The sequence below is a fragment of the Podarcis raffonei genome, chromosome 1 (genome assembly GCF_027172205.1).
Source record: "Podarcis raffonei isolate rPodRaf1 chromosome 1, rPodRaf1.pri, whole genome shotgun sequence".
In the NCBI taxonomy this organism is placed as follows: Eukaryota; Metazoa; Chordata; class Lepidosauria; order Squamata; family Lacertidae; genus Podarcis; species Podarcis raffonei.
The window spans coordinates 2,790,621-2,804,380 of record NC_070602.1 but is presented as its reverse complement, the minus strand read 5'-3'; the positions used below and the strand labels follow the sequence as shown (position 1 = coordinate 2,804,380).

The 13,760-nt window shown below is 48.2% G+C and overlaps 1 pseudogene; it reads left to right on the top strand.

The window, feature by feature from the left end:
- The first annotated feature begins 1,678 nt into the window (after window positions 1–1,678).
- On the top strand, window positions 1,679–2,251 carry LOC128402070 (prefoldin subunit 2-like; annotated as a pseudogene).
- Window positions 2,252–13,760: the final 11,509 nt, after the last annotated feature.

Here is a 13,760-nt window from a genome sequence, read left to right as displayed (position 1 = left end):
TCTCCAGTCTTATAACGTGGCATTGTGCTTATCTGCATTTCAATAGGGGTTTAACAAAAGCCATGACATTTAACAGGCTTGGCTGACAGTAGACTACCCCATAAAAACAGCTAGCAGGCATATTAATAAAGATCGCATCAGGCAGGTTAACTTAATGCAGCTGTTACAAAAGAGCATCTTCAAACTCTTAACTGGAGAGCTGCATTTTATAATTATAGCAGCTCGGAACCAGTTGACGCGAAGAACTGCCCTGCCCCCAATGTGCCCGTTTGACCACTTCAATCTGCGAAACTTGTGATTTTTTCTTCTTCCAAGTGTCACATACTGTTTGTTCCCTAATGGTGAGGCGGAATCGATTATTTAGTTTGGCTCCGCCTGAACTTTGGAACCCCCTAATTGACCTCGGCCCTGTATACCTGAAGGAGTGTCTCCACCCCCATCTTTCTGCCTGGACACTGAGGTCCAGCTCCAAGGGCCTTCTGGCGGTTCCCTCCCTGCGAGAAGTGAGGTTACAGGGAACCAGGCAGAGGGCCTTCTCGGTGGTGGCGCCCACCCTGTGGAACTCCCTCCTGTCAGATGTCAAGGAAATAAACAACTATCTGACGTTTAGAAGACATATGAAGGCAGCCCTGTTTAGAGAAGTTTTTAATGACCGCTGTTTTAATGTATTTTAAATCTTTTGTTGGAAGCCACCCAGAGTGGCTGGGGAAACCCAGCCAGATGGGCAGGGTATAAATTGTTACGATATGGATGCAATGCAGCTGCAAACTGCTAGCTTGAAAACATCACATGATGGGAATGTTGGAGCTGACTGTGGGAAACAGCCTTCCAGCCAGCTCACAGGGCAGTTCACCGGAAATTGCACAAAGTGTAATTTGAGACCTTCCTCATGTGATTGTACAGGAAGTCTTAGTCACTTGTTTGCTGGAGCAGACATGTTTTATGTTATGCTGAAGAGTCAGAAATAAAGCCATGTAAAAACGTTTCTGACTATCTCTTTCCCCTGCCGGGGGAGCAGGAAAGAGTGGATGTGTTCTTCCCACGCTGGGAGGAATCGCCTATTGAGACCTAGCCTGAGTTGCTGGGGAATGCAGCCAGGGAGGTCATCGGAACTCAAGCCGGGTGCCTGGGAGGATTGCCAGCTTCTCCCGATAGAGGCTTGAATTCCAACATAAATAATAAATTATTATTATGATTACTGCTTAATGTTAGGCAGGCACGCTTGCCATGCCGTCTTGCTAAATAAGTGCTGACCCAGTACGTTTCTGAGCACAATTCAAAGTGTTGGTGTTGACCTTTAAAGCCCTAAACAGCCTCGGTCTTGTATGCCTGAAGGAGCATCTCCACCCCCATCGTTCTGCCTGGACACTGAGGTCCAGCTCCGAGGGCCTTCTGGCGGTTCCCTCATTGCGAGAAGCAAAGCTACAGGGAACCAGGCAGAGGGCCTTATCGGTAGTGGCACCTGCCCTGTGGAACGCCCTCCCATCAGATGTCAAAGCAATAAACAACTACCTGACATTCAGAAGACATCTTAAGGCAACCCTGTTCAGGGAAGTTTTTAATGTGTGACATTTTAGTGTATTTTTGGTCTCTGTGGAAGCCGCCCAGAGTGGCTGGGGAAACCCAGCCAGATGGGCGGGGTACAAATAATAAATTATTATTATTATTATTGATGTCTCTCGAGGGCCTGGCCAGGTGAAGCAAGATGGCAGAGAGCGGCAAGACGAAAAGTGGCCCGACGGCTCCTCCCAGCGGCGTTGGCACTGCTTCTTTAGCTGGGGGTGCCGGCAAGGCCATGACGGTGGAGCAGGTGGTAGCTGGATTTAACCATCTGCGTCAGGAGCAGTGAGGTCTAGCCTGAAAGGCAGCTGAGCTGGAGCTGGAGGTGAATGAGCACAAGCTGGTAATTGAAACACTCTGAGAAGTGGACCCTACTAAGAAATGTTACTGGATGGTGGGAGGTGTCTTGGTAGAACGCACTGTGAAAGAAGTTCTCCCGGCCTTGGAAAATAACAAAGAGCAGATCAACAAGATCTTGACCCAGCAGCTGCAGATGAAAGGGCGGGAGCTGAATGAGTTCTGGGAAAAACACAACATCTGCCTGATGGGCGAGGACGACCAGAAGGTTCCCTCCAAGGACAGTGCTGAGGGGTCAGGCAGCAAGGCCAGCTCCTCGTTTCCTAGTGGGTGCAGCAGCCGTCTCCCAAAGGACTCTTTTTACCGCCTCTCGCTCTACAGTTGTTGCTCTTGACCTCAAAAGGCTTAACTTTATTATTATTTTGGTGTCATCTCTGATGATATTTTTTTGTTAAATAAAACTTTTTGGCATGTCACATAAAAAACACATGTGCTGACACTTGCTAAAAGCCTTTTCGTTTCATCAATTAGAAAATGGACTTGGATATCCCTTTGTAAGCAGTTTGAAAGAAGAAGAGTCTTTCAAAGGGATGGTGCTCAGCACCCAACAGCTGATGGGTGCTGAAAGCTCAATTGGCTGCACTGGGGAGGTCCTGATGGAGAAGTCCTTCATGCAGCCTGTCCCTGTCAGAACAAATCAGGTGATTGGCACTGTCAGTTGCCCTTCAAAGGGGCTTAAAGGCAAAGTAAAGGTACCCCTGCCCATACGGGCCAGTCGTGTCCGACTCTAGGGTTGTGCGCTCATCTCACTTAAGAGGCCGGGAGCCACCGCTGTCCGCAGATGCTTCCGGGTCACGTGGCCAGCTGCTCTGGCGAGCCTGCACCAGCGCAGCACACGGAAACGCCGTTTACCTTCCCGCTATAAAGCGGTACCTATTTATCTACTTGCACTTAGGGGTGCTTTCGAACTGCTAGGTGGGCAGGAGCTGGGACCGAAAGATGGGAGCTCACCCCGCCACGGGGATTCAAACCGCCAACCATGCGATCGGAAGTCCTAGGCACTGAGGTTTTACCCACAGCGCCACCCGCGTCCCTCTCAAAGGGGCTTAGTGGGCCCCTATCAAGTTATCACTGAAGGCCATCAGGACCCTGGAGAGCTCTCAGCTGCCAAAACTGGCTGTGACTCACACACAGAGAACTGTTGCCTTCAAAGCACAAGGTGATTAACAAGTGTGTGGTCACCTGTCAAAGACTCACCTGTCTTTGTTGGCCATCAGGTAGGAGGAGTGAAGAGGAGGAAGAATTCAGTCTACTAAGAACATAAAATAGGGTTGCCATATTCTGAAGAGCAAAAAAAGAGAGACCAAATTTGTGTGCCATGTCATGTGATTGATTATATGGGGCTGGGCTTAGCTGACACCCACCCACCCATATTTTATTCAAGTTGACACCCCTGTCAGGGATACTTTAGCTGAGATTCCTGCATTTCCATGATCTATATTTCCATATAGATTCTTTCAGTGGTCCTCTAACATCCGCAGCCTCAATGGATGTACTGACTGACACATTAAAAAAATATTTTGGGGGGGGGGGAGCAGCAGAAACTTTGACAGTTATTTCTGGCATTTCTAAGATAAGGGCTGTTTTGCAAAGGGCATCGTTCCAGCTTAGCTGGCGAAAAATGTGGGCCATTTGTGAAATTAATCCACGACGCATAATTGGCTTCATATATTTCCCCTTGAAATGGTAATAAATGGTAATAAAATCGGGAGCTTCCTTTTGACAAGTCGCACACCCACGTGGGCTCGGGGAAGGAAAAAAAAAAGGGTGGGTGGGGAAAAAGCCTTTTCAGGATTAAAGGTGTGCAGAAGTTACTTAGAACGGGAAAATAAAACCCGGGCAAGTATATCTGAACGTTGCATGCGTTTTGTAAGCCACGAAGGAGATAATCATTCTGCAGTGAGCTTTTCAAAGACAATCTTCCCACTCTAAATCACTGTCCATCTAGGACGGATTTGCCAACTTATTCTGCTTGGAGAAGCTGCCTGGAATGCCTGTGACGGATGTTCATTGGGGGTGGGAAAGAAATCATACCCACAAACATTTTGGGAAGGCAAAGTGGACCCCAACCTGACCTCATCACTAGCCCCCTCCCTGCCACTGCCTCTTTCCTTGCCCCTCCCTCCCCCACCTCCTACCCTTCTCCAACCTCCAGGGCGTGGGTAGGCAAACGAAGGCCCGGGGGCCAGATCCGGCCCAATCGCCTTCTCAATCCGGTCCGGGAATCAGCCTGTTTTTACACAAGTAGAATGTGTGCTTTGATTTAAAATGCATCTCTGGGTTATTTGTGGGGCATAGGAATTCATTCATTCCCCCCCCCTCAAAAATATAGTCCGGCCCCCCACAAAAGCCAATGCAATTCTGGGCTGCATCAATAGGAGTATAGCATCTAGATCAAGGGAAGTAATAGTGCCACTGTATTCTGCTCTGGTCAGACCTCACCTGGAGTACTGTGTCCAGTTCTGGGCACCACAGTTCAAGAAGGACACTGACAAACTGGAACGTGTCCAGAGGAGGGCAACCAAAATGGTCAAAGGCCTGGAAACGATGCCTTATGAGGAACGGCTAAGGGAGCTGGGCATGTTTAGCCTGGAGAAGAGGAGGCTAAGGGGTGATATGATAGCCATGTTCAAATATATAAAAGGATGTCACATAGAAGAGGGAGAAAGGTTGTTTTCTGCTGCTCCAGAGAAGCGGACACGGAGCAATGGATCCAAACTACAAGAAAGAAGATTCCACCTAAACATTAGGAAGAACTTCCTGACAGTAAGAGCTGTTCGACAGTGGAATTTGCTGCCAAGGAGTGTGGTGGAGTCTCCTTCTTTGGAGGTCTTTAAGCAGAGGCTTGACAACCATATGTCAGGAGTGCTCTGATGGTGTTTCCTGCTTGGCAGGGGGTTGGACTCGATGGCCCTTGTGGTCTCTTCCAACTCTATGATTCTATGATTCTATGATTCTAGTGTTACGATAATGAAGCAATGCTGCTGCAAAGTCCTAGCTTGAAAAGTAAACATGATGGGAATGTTGGGACTGTCCGTGGGAAAAAGAGGGACAGTCAATTCACAGTGCGAAGCACCGGAATTAGCTCAGAGTGAAATATGAACTCTTCCATTTATTCCTGTCCGGGATGTACAGGAATTGTTTGTCACAACACTGCTGGAGTATGGAGAGACCAGTCATGTTTTTTGTAACGCTACAAAGACAGAAATAAAAGCATGTAAATACGTTTCTGTCTATCTCTTTCCCCTGCTAGGGGAAGAGGGGGTGTGTTCTTCTCACGTTTGAGAAGAATCGCCGATCGAGACCTTGCCTGCGCTTGCTGGGGAATGCAGCCAGGGAGGTCAACAGGGAATCAAGCCGGGTGCCTGGGATTGCTGCCAGTTTCTCATGAGAAGGGCTTGAATTTCCCGACATCTAGGTCTGAGGGACAGTGGACCGGCCCCCTGCTGAAAAAGTTTGCTGACCCCTGCTCCAGGAAGTGTTGGGCGTGGCCCAGCAGAAGGCCACCCTGGCCTGCCCCCAGTCTCCTGATGCCCATCTTTTGGACCCTTGCCCTGGCTCGATCAGGGCAGGGCAGCAGAATCGTGGCATTTGGGATTGTGAACAGAAGCCAGGGTGGCTTCTGTCAATTCGTGATGCCCCAATTATATCAGGACACTTGAGGGGTCTGAGAAGTCTGTGTGTGTGTGTGTATGTGTGTTAAAGGATTATAATTTTAACTGGAACGTAAGTGAAATTAATAAGATTTTGGAATGCAGGGGGTTAGGGTCATCAAATCTAGCTACTCTAACTAAAATCTGTACTTTGGTATTTGATTAATCTGTATTAATAATTGTATTAATTGGATATGAATTGGCATTGTTATGATGCGGCTATTATTGGAATAATATTGGAAAAGTAATAAAAAATTATTTTTTAAGAAAGAGAAAAGTGTGTGTTGGGGGGGGGGGAATTTCAACAGCAGCCTCTGGCCCAGACTGCCTCATAAACTCCTATGAGAACATATGAGCCTGCTGGACCATGTCAGGGGCCCATCGAGTCCAATAATCTGTTCTCACAGTGGCCAGCCAGGTGTCCCTCATGCAGAGCCCAACAGCAGTAGTAATAATAATAATAATAATAATAATAATAATAATAATAATAATAAATTATTTATACCCCGCCCATCTGGCTGGGTTTCCCCAGCTACTCTGGGCAGCTTCCAACAGAACACTAAAATACAATAACCTATTAAACATTAAAAGCTTCCCTAAACAGGGCTGCCTTCAGATGTCTTCTAAAAGGCTGGTGGTTGTTTTTCTCTTTGACATATGGTGGGAGGGCATTCCACAGAGCGGGTGCCACTACCGAGAAGGCCCTCTGCCTGGTTCCCTGTAACTTGGCTTCTCATAGGGAGGGAACCACCAGAAGGCCCTCAGAGCTGGACCTCAGTGTCTGGGCAGAACGATGGAGGAGGAGACGCTCCTTCAGGTATACTGGGCCAAGGCCGTTTAGGGCTTTAAAGGTCAGCACCAACACTTTGAATTGTGCTTGGAAACATACTGGGAGCCAATGTAGGTCTTTCAGGACTGGTGCTATATGGTCTCAGCGGCTGCCCCCAGTCACCAGTCTAGCTGCTGCATTCTGGATTAGTTGCAGTTTCCGGGTCACCTTCAAAGGCAGCCCCACATAGAGCGCATTGCAGTAGTCCAAGCGGGAGATAACCAGAGCATGCACCATTCTGGCGAGACAGTCTGCGGGCAGGTAGGGTCTCAGCCTGCGTAGCAGATGGAGCTGGTAGACAGCTGCCCTGGACGCAGAATTGACTTGCGCCTCCATGGACAGCTGTGAGTCCAGACTTGAGGACTTGAGGGTGACATCACTTCCCTCCTTATTTGTGATTCCCAGCAACCAGTATTTTTTTTTTACAAAATGGAGGCTTGCTTATTATAATCTTACTGCCTTGTGAGGTCTGCCTGAAAAGCGGAATATAACTGTAAACAAATAATACTAAAGTGCACCTGGAGAACATCAAGTTCAAAACTCCCGAGAGACGCAGGCGACCCCCTTTCTCCTCGCCTCCTCCTCCTCTGTGAACTCTGGAAAAAGTCGGAGCTATTTTGGCACTAACTAGTTTAAAGAACTTGTATCAGCTTTTTCCATTTGAGGCTCTGGCAGTTATTGTTCCCAAAGTGGCCATTCAGTTAAAGAAAAAGCAATTTCCAGTTCTCTGCTGACGAGAGAGAGAGAGAGAGAGAGAGAGAGAGAGAGAGAGAGAGAGAGTCCGTATCTCCCCAAGAACTGCTTGCTGCATGAGATCAGAAGAACTTCTTGGTGTGTTTTCATACTTAAACTGATTTTTATTTGGTAACGCAAACATAAAATGCATAATGATCATTATAATTCTCATTGGGATTCCACCTCCTCCCTGGCGCCTTCTGTTCCATATTAGCTCATAACTAGGAGTCCGCATGGGCTCGTAAACAATGTAATAGAGGTCTGAGCCCCTCTCTCGATTCCAAGAACCATCTTCACTGAATGCAAGGAGCGGAATTGCAGCAATTGACCCGACCTCCCTGGGCTGGTGGTACAAGACATTTTGCTGCCCGAGGCGAAAGGCATTCCACATACAGAGGCATTCCACCTGCAGAAACCAGCCAGGCTGGCAGAGCTGAATCTGACATCAGCAGTGGGGACAGGTTAGCACCCCAACTGCATGGGAGGCAGCAGGATAGAGTTGGGTGAGGGGGGGTCAGGACAGGACATGTGGAGTGCAGAAAGCTCTGGGTTGCGCCCAATGTTGCATGTTGGGGAATCTGACTTATGCAGAGAGATTTCCCTTCCTCCTTGCACAATCTCAAAACCTTCTGTCTGAATTCAGTCCAGTCCTAGGCTAAGCACCCCAAACCTGAACCAAGTTGGCCAGGCCAGCAGAGACGCCTGAAGACTGCATCTTTCATGATTCACAGGACTCTGGTCTGTGATGGTGCGGATCCTCTGGAAATCTTAGTTTTGCCTTTTTCACCTGCTTTCCTCTGAGCCTGAGAAGCAAAAGCAATGCCGTAATTTTATTCCTTTCACTGCCTATCAGCCACGGTTTGCCGACGCATCGCTGAAACTCTCTCCTGATTAATATCTGTGAATCTTTCATAACTACTTATCAGAGGACAATATTTGAAAACTGGAGCAAGGCTGTAGGAGAAACACCCAGTGTTTTGTCTTTTATTTTCCGCCAAATGTTTCTGCTTTGTGTATTTCTCTGCTCTTTTGTTCTCAAGTGCCTTCCTGAATGAATCCAGCCTCCCCAAAACAGTGGAGGAATTAGCATAGTTTGAATATGAATGCGAGATCTGCAATAAGGCTTCACCTCTCTCTGAATTTTAATTCCACCACACTTCCTTGAAATGCTATTCATATGCGTAATCAGGCGTTTGATCACTGCCACGCTCCTTGGATCCACCATACGGGAGGAGAGAGCCGAAACGCTGTGCGGAGGAGAACGGAGTGAAAGAGTTCTATGGCAGCCACAGTGCAGGCTGGGCATAAGCAGGCTAACTTGGAAGTCCGGCTGCAAGGGTGCTAACTTGAATAAAATATTGGGGGCCCCAGGTAAGCTCTCCCCTGCATAATCGATCACATGATGCAATGCACACACCATTTGAATGGCAATGCCCATCGACTTTTGGGGGGACATCTCTCTCAAATAGTTTATTGGGGGGCCAAATCCCCCACAGCCCCTAGGAGTTGGCTTCCAAGTCCAGTTGAGCCCAATAGGGACAAATGTAAGGTTCTGCGCTTGGTAGAAAGAACCAGTTGCACAGATATAAGATGAGAGACACCTAGCTCACATTAGCAGTACGTGTGAAAAGGATCTGGGGGACTTAGTGGACCACAAGCTTAGCATGAGTCAATAGTGTGATGCGGTAGTGAAAAAACCTAATGCTATTCTAGGCTGCATCAACAGAAGTAATAGTATCACTCTATTCTGCCTTGGTCAGACCACGCCTGGAGTCCTGTGTCCATTTCCAGGCACCACAATTTAAGAAGGATGTTGGCAAGCTGGGAGGTGTGCAAAGGAGGGCAGCCAAGATGATCAAGGGTCTGGAAACTAAGCCTTATGAGGAATGGTTGAAGGAGGTCCATGTTTCACAAGCATACAGTAAGGTTGGTAGTACAATGCGAACTCATATCAGGGTACTGGAAGAAACAAAGATCACCAGTGTCGAAGCAATGATTCTTCAACATCAACTTCATTGAACTGGTCATGTTGTGCAGATGCCTGATGATTGTCTTCCAAAGCAACTACTCTATTCCCAGTTTAGGAATGGAAAGCAAAATGCTGGTGGACAACAAAAGAGGTTTAAAGGTGCTCTCAAAGAAAAATATAAAAAAATGTATTATAATCACTGATAACTAGGAAACACTGGCCTGTGAGTGCTCTAATTGGAGAACAGCCTTTACCAAAGGTGACATGGGCTTTGAAGAAACTCGAACTCAGGACGCAAGGGAGAAACATGCTAAGAGCATGGGTAGGCAAACTAAGGCCCAGGGACGGGTCTGGCCAAATGGCCTTCTGAATCCGGCCCGCAGACGGTCCGGGAATCAGTGTGTTTTTACATGAGTATAATGTGTGCTTTTATTTCAAATGCATCTCAGGGTTATTTGTAGGGCATAGGAATTTGTTCATTTCCCCCCAAAAAATATAGTCCAGCCCCCCAAAAGGTCTGAGGGACAGTGGACCGGCCCCCTGCTGAAACAGTTTGCTGACCCCTGTGCTAAGAGGAAGGAATGCTTGGCAAACCCTCATAATGATCAACTCCCACCCAGAAACCAGTGTCCCCACTGTGGAAGGACATGTGGCTCCAGAATTGGCCTCCGCAGTCGCTTATGGACTCACTGTTAAGACTGTGTTCATGGAAGACAATCTTACTCGGCTATGAGGGGTCGCCAAAGAGACAATGGAGACAAACTGTAAATTGTAATATACAATCACCAAGCACATTGCAACCACGGAAGATGCCCACTTCTGTTTCATTGTCCCACAAGAAGTTCTTAGGATAGATAGTGTCCCCAGCTGCATTTCCAGAAATGGCTTCAGTGATTGGTTATGCATTAGGGTAAAGGTAAAGGTACCCCTGATCATTAGGTCCAGTCGTTGCCGACTCTGGTGTTGCAGCGCTCATCTCGCTTTATTGGCCGAGAGAGCTGGCGTACAGCTTCCGGGTCATGTGGCCAGCATAACTAAGCCGCTTCTGGCAAACCAGAGCAGCGCACGGAAACGCCGTTTACCTTCCCGCTGGAGCGGTACCTATTTATCTACTTGCACTTGACGTGCTCTTGAACTGCTAGGTTGGCAGGAGCAGGGATTGAGCAACGGGAGCTCACCCCGTCGCGGGGATTCGAACCGGCGACCTTCTGATCAGCAAGCCCAAGAGGCTAAGTGGTTTAGACCACAGCACCACCCACACCCTGGATGCATTAGGAGGAACATCCTAATGGGGAGAGGAAGAGTGGAACACACTCGCTTGGGAGGAGGTTGGCTGCCCCAGGCTAGATAAGGGTGCTGTGGTTGGCCAGATCCATGCATTGAGAAAGAGTTTGGGGCTAGAGGACTTCCCAGCTGCCTTCTAACCCACAACTCTGTGGGTTAAGAACCCATTCCTAGCTGTGTAACAGTCCACCACCAGTGAAGAAAGTCTAGAACCCAACATACATTTAAAGCACGCCCCTCATCCAGAGAGCCAGTGTGGTGTAGTGGTTAAGAGCGGTAGTCACGTAATCTGGGTAACCGGGTTCGCGTCTCCGCTCCTCCACATGCAGCTGCTGGGTGACCTTGGGCCAGTCACACTTCTCTGAAGTCTCTCAGCCCCACTCACCTCACAGAGTGTTTGTTGTGGGGGAGGAAGGGAAAGGAGATTGTGAGCCACTTTGAGACTCCTGAAGGGGAGTGAAAGGCGGGATATCAAATCCAAACTCTTCCTCTTCTTCTTCTCATCCAAGAATCCTGAGGATTGTACTTTGTGAAGGGTGCTGGGAACTGTAGCACTGTGGTGGGTAAACTATGCTTCACAGGTTTCGTTATGGGGATGAAGGGTGCTTTAAATGTATGGTGTGCATGCAGCCGGAATTTGAGCGTTGTCAGAACTGGCTGCCTAGGCGCTGATCATGCTCCCCTGGCTTTGCCTTCTCTTTCTTCCCTGAGAGATTAATCTCTCTTCTCCTTCAGTGTGACAAATGCATTTCGCTTCCCAGAAGCCCTAATACTTCAAAATCACTCTCCTGAAATCAAGCTTCTTGGATCTGTGTGAAATCTTGATTTGTGATCACACTGATGACACAAACCACTGTGGCCACAGGCTTCATTTCTCTTCATGACTGATGTCACTTCTTGCAGAAGGCAACGATGACAGTCACTCTTTTGATCCTCTGTATTCTCAGACTGTCAGTCCCAAGCACGCATGCCCTCCCATTATCCAGGACTGGTAGCCATTCACTCCTATGGGAGCACTAGCTCATGTATTGTCATGCGGACCAGTCTCCCTCATGCAACCAAAGAAGAGCCTGCTGGATCAGGCCAGAGTGTGATGGCCTGGGACTCGGGCTCGGACTCGGAACCAGAGGAGTCTCAGTCTGCACCGGATCCTTTGCCTCAGGCATCATCTGAACCAGGTTCCCCTGCAACAAGCACCAGCTGGGCCGGGTCAGGGGCCTGAGCCTGCCCTGGCTCCAGATGCGGGGATGACCTCGTTGCCTCCAGCTGGGCCATCACTTACAGCTGCTCCACTACCGGTTGGGTCAGGGGAGGCTGAGGCGGCCCCTGGGTCTAGTAACCCACCGACGTCTCCTGAGCTGCAGAGACTGAGGTCTGAGAGAAGGAGAGACCTGAGTACTCGCAGGAGGAGTGCTCGCCTTCGGGTGAGACAGAGAGGTGAGTCACTGGGGGATCAGGACCGGCTGTTACCCCAACAGAGATAAAAGGCTGCTGGACCCTGCCCCAGGTTGCGGGAGCAACGTTGCTGTTTGCCAGATCCTGTGCCTGACCTTGCCTGGTTTCCTGCCTCTTGTCCTGCCTTGGCCCTGTTGGACTGACTCTCAGCAGAACCTTCGGATTCTGGACCGGTCCTGGACCACGTTTCACGGGTTACCCCCGGGCCCAGCACAGAGTGCATCCAATTTCTTAGTCAAGGTTGAGCACTCTTTGGCTATGTCCCAGCGATCACACAACCTTCAACGGAGGGGGCACCCTCAAAGGCCTCTCCAACCACCCCCCCACTTCTCCCCTCTCGTCATTATGGTGCTTCCAAATTCTGTGCGATAATTTCTTCTAAGCTTTCATCTCTGGGCTGTATCTCTTACAAAGCAGCTTTTGAGAGAATGTCAGAGGTTCAGGACTGACATAAGACATCAGTTAAGGCTCAAGTCTTAAGTCTTTGAAATGTCTCTGCGTGGGAATCAGCTGAAGCCATTTCTTCTCCAGGATAGGGATTGACACCCCCTCTGTTCCCCACATGACGCTCTCTGATCAAGCAGAAGATAACAAGGGCTTCTTTTCATTGTGGAAATGAGAGTGCATGCCATCATTTGATCCTCAGAGTCATTTTGTCCTTCCTAATAATGAGAGGATGATAAAACAAAGGATCTCTGCCCACCAAACTTTTGTTACATATTTCCAAGGAAGGAAGAGTAAGAATTAGGATCAAAGTTTTTGCTTTTTTAAAAGCAAACTTTTAAAAAGCATTTACTCACCCTAGAAATAACCAAGCCTTATGAGGAATTGTCAAGGGAGTTGGGTATGTTTAGCTTGGTAAAGAGGAGACTGGGAGCACATATGGCAGCTATCTTCAAATATCTCAAGGGCTGTCATACGGAAGTTTGTTTTCTGCTGCTCCGGAGGCTAGGCCTTGAACCAATGGCTTCAAGTTACAAGAAAGGAGATTCCGACTAAACATCAGGGAAAACGTTCTGACAGTAAGAGCTGTTTGACAGTGGAACGGACTCCTTTGGGAGGTGGTGGACTCTCCTGAGAGCCAGTGTGGTGTAGTGGTTAAGAGCGGTAGACTTGCTCCCTCTTCCATGTGACAGACCTTGAGATATTTAGATGGCTCTCATGTCTGCTCTCAATCTCCTCTTCTCCAGTGTGGTCTAGTGGTTAAGAGTGGTAGACTCATAATCTGGGGAACCGGGTTTGCGTCTCCGCTCCTCCACATGCAGCTGCTGGGTGACCTTGGGCCAGTCACACTTCTTTGAAGTCTCTCAGCCCCACTCACCTCACAGAGTGTTTGTTGTGGGGGAGGAAGGGAAAGGAGAATGTTAGCCGCTTTGAGGCTCCTTAGGGTAGTGATAAAGCGGGATATCAAATCCAAACTCTTCTTTCTTCCTTGGAAGTTTTAAGCAGAGGTTGGAATGGCCATCTGCCAGGGATGCTTTAGCTGAGATTCTTGCATTGCAAGCATTTGGGGGAAATGACCCTCATGGATCATTCCAACTCTACAATTCTATAATTCTGTGAAAATTCTCAAGAATAAAAAGTGATCTGGTTATATTTAGTGAAATTTATTGGGTGTCTACATCTCAGCTTTCTCTAAGTGGATCAGGAAAGTCCATATTGTTCTCTCCTACCCATAACTCATTTCATCTTCACAACACCCGTGTGAAGTAAGTTAGCTTAAGCACGGTACTCTTACTTGTAAAAGTGGTCAACCGGGGTGCCCTACCAGTTCCTCCCCATGAAAATAGGGTTCAGAATCAAGCAATGAGTTTATTTCACCAGTCATTTGGCTGATGAAGTTTTTACTCTTCTGTTTTGACACTAAGCTGTTCTTAAACCAAGGTACCACTGTATTTAGAAATACAATGTTAAAACC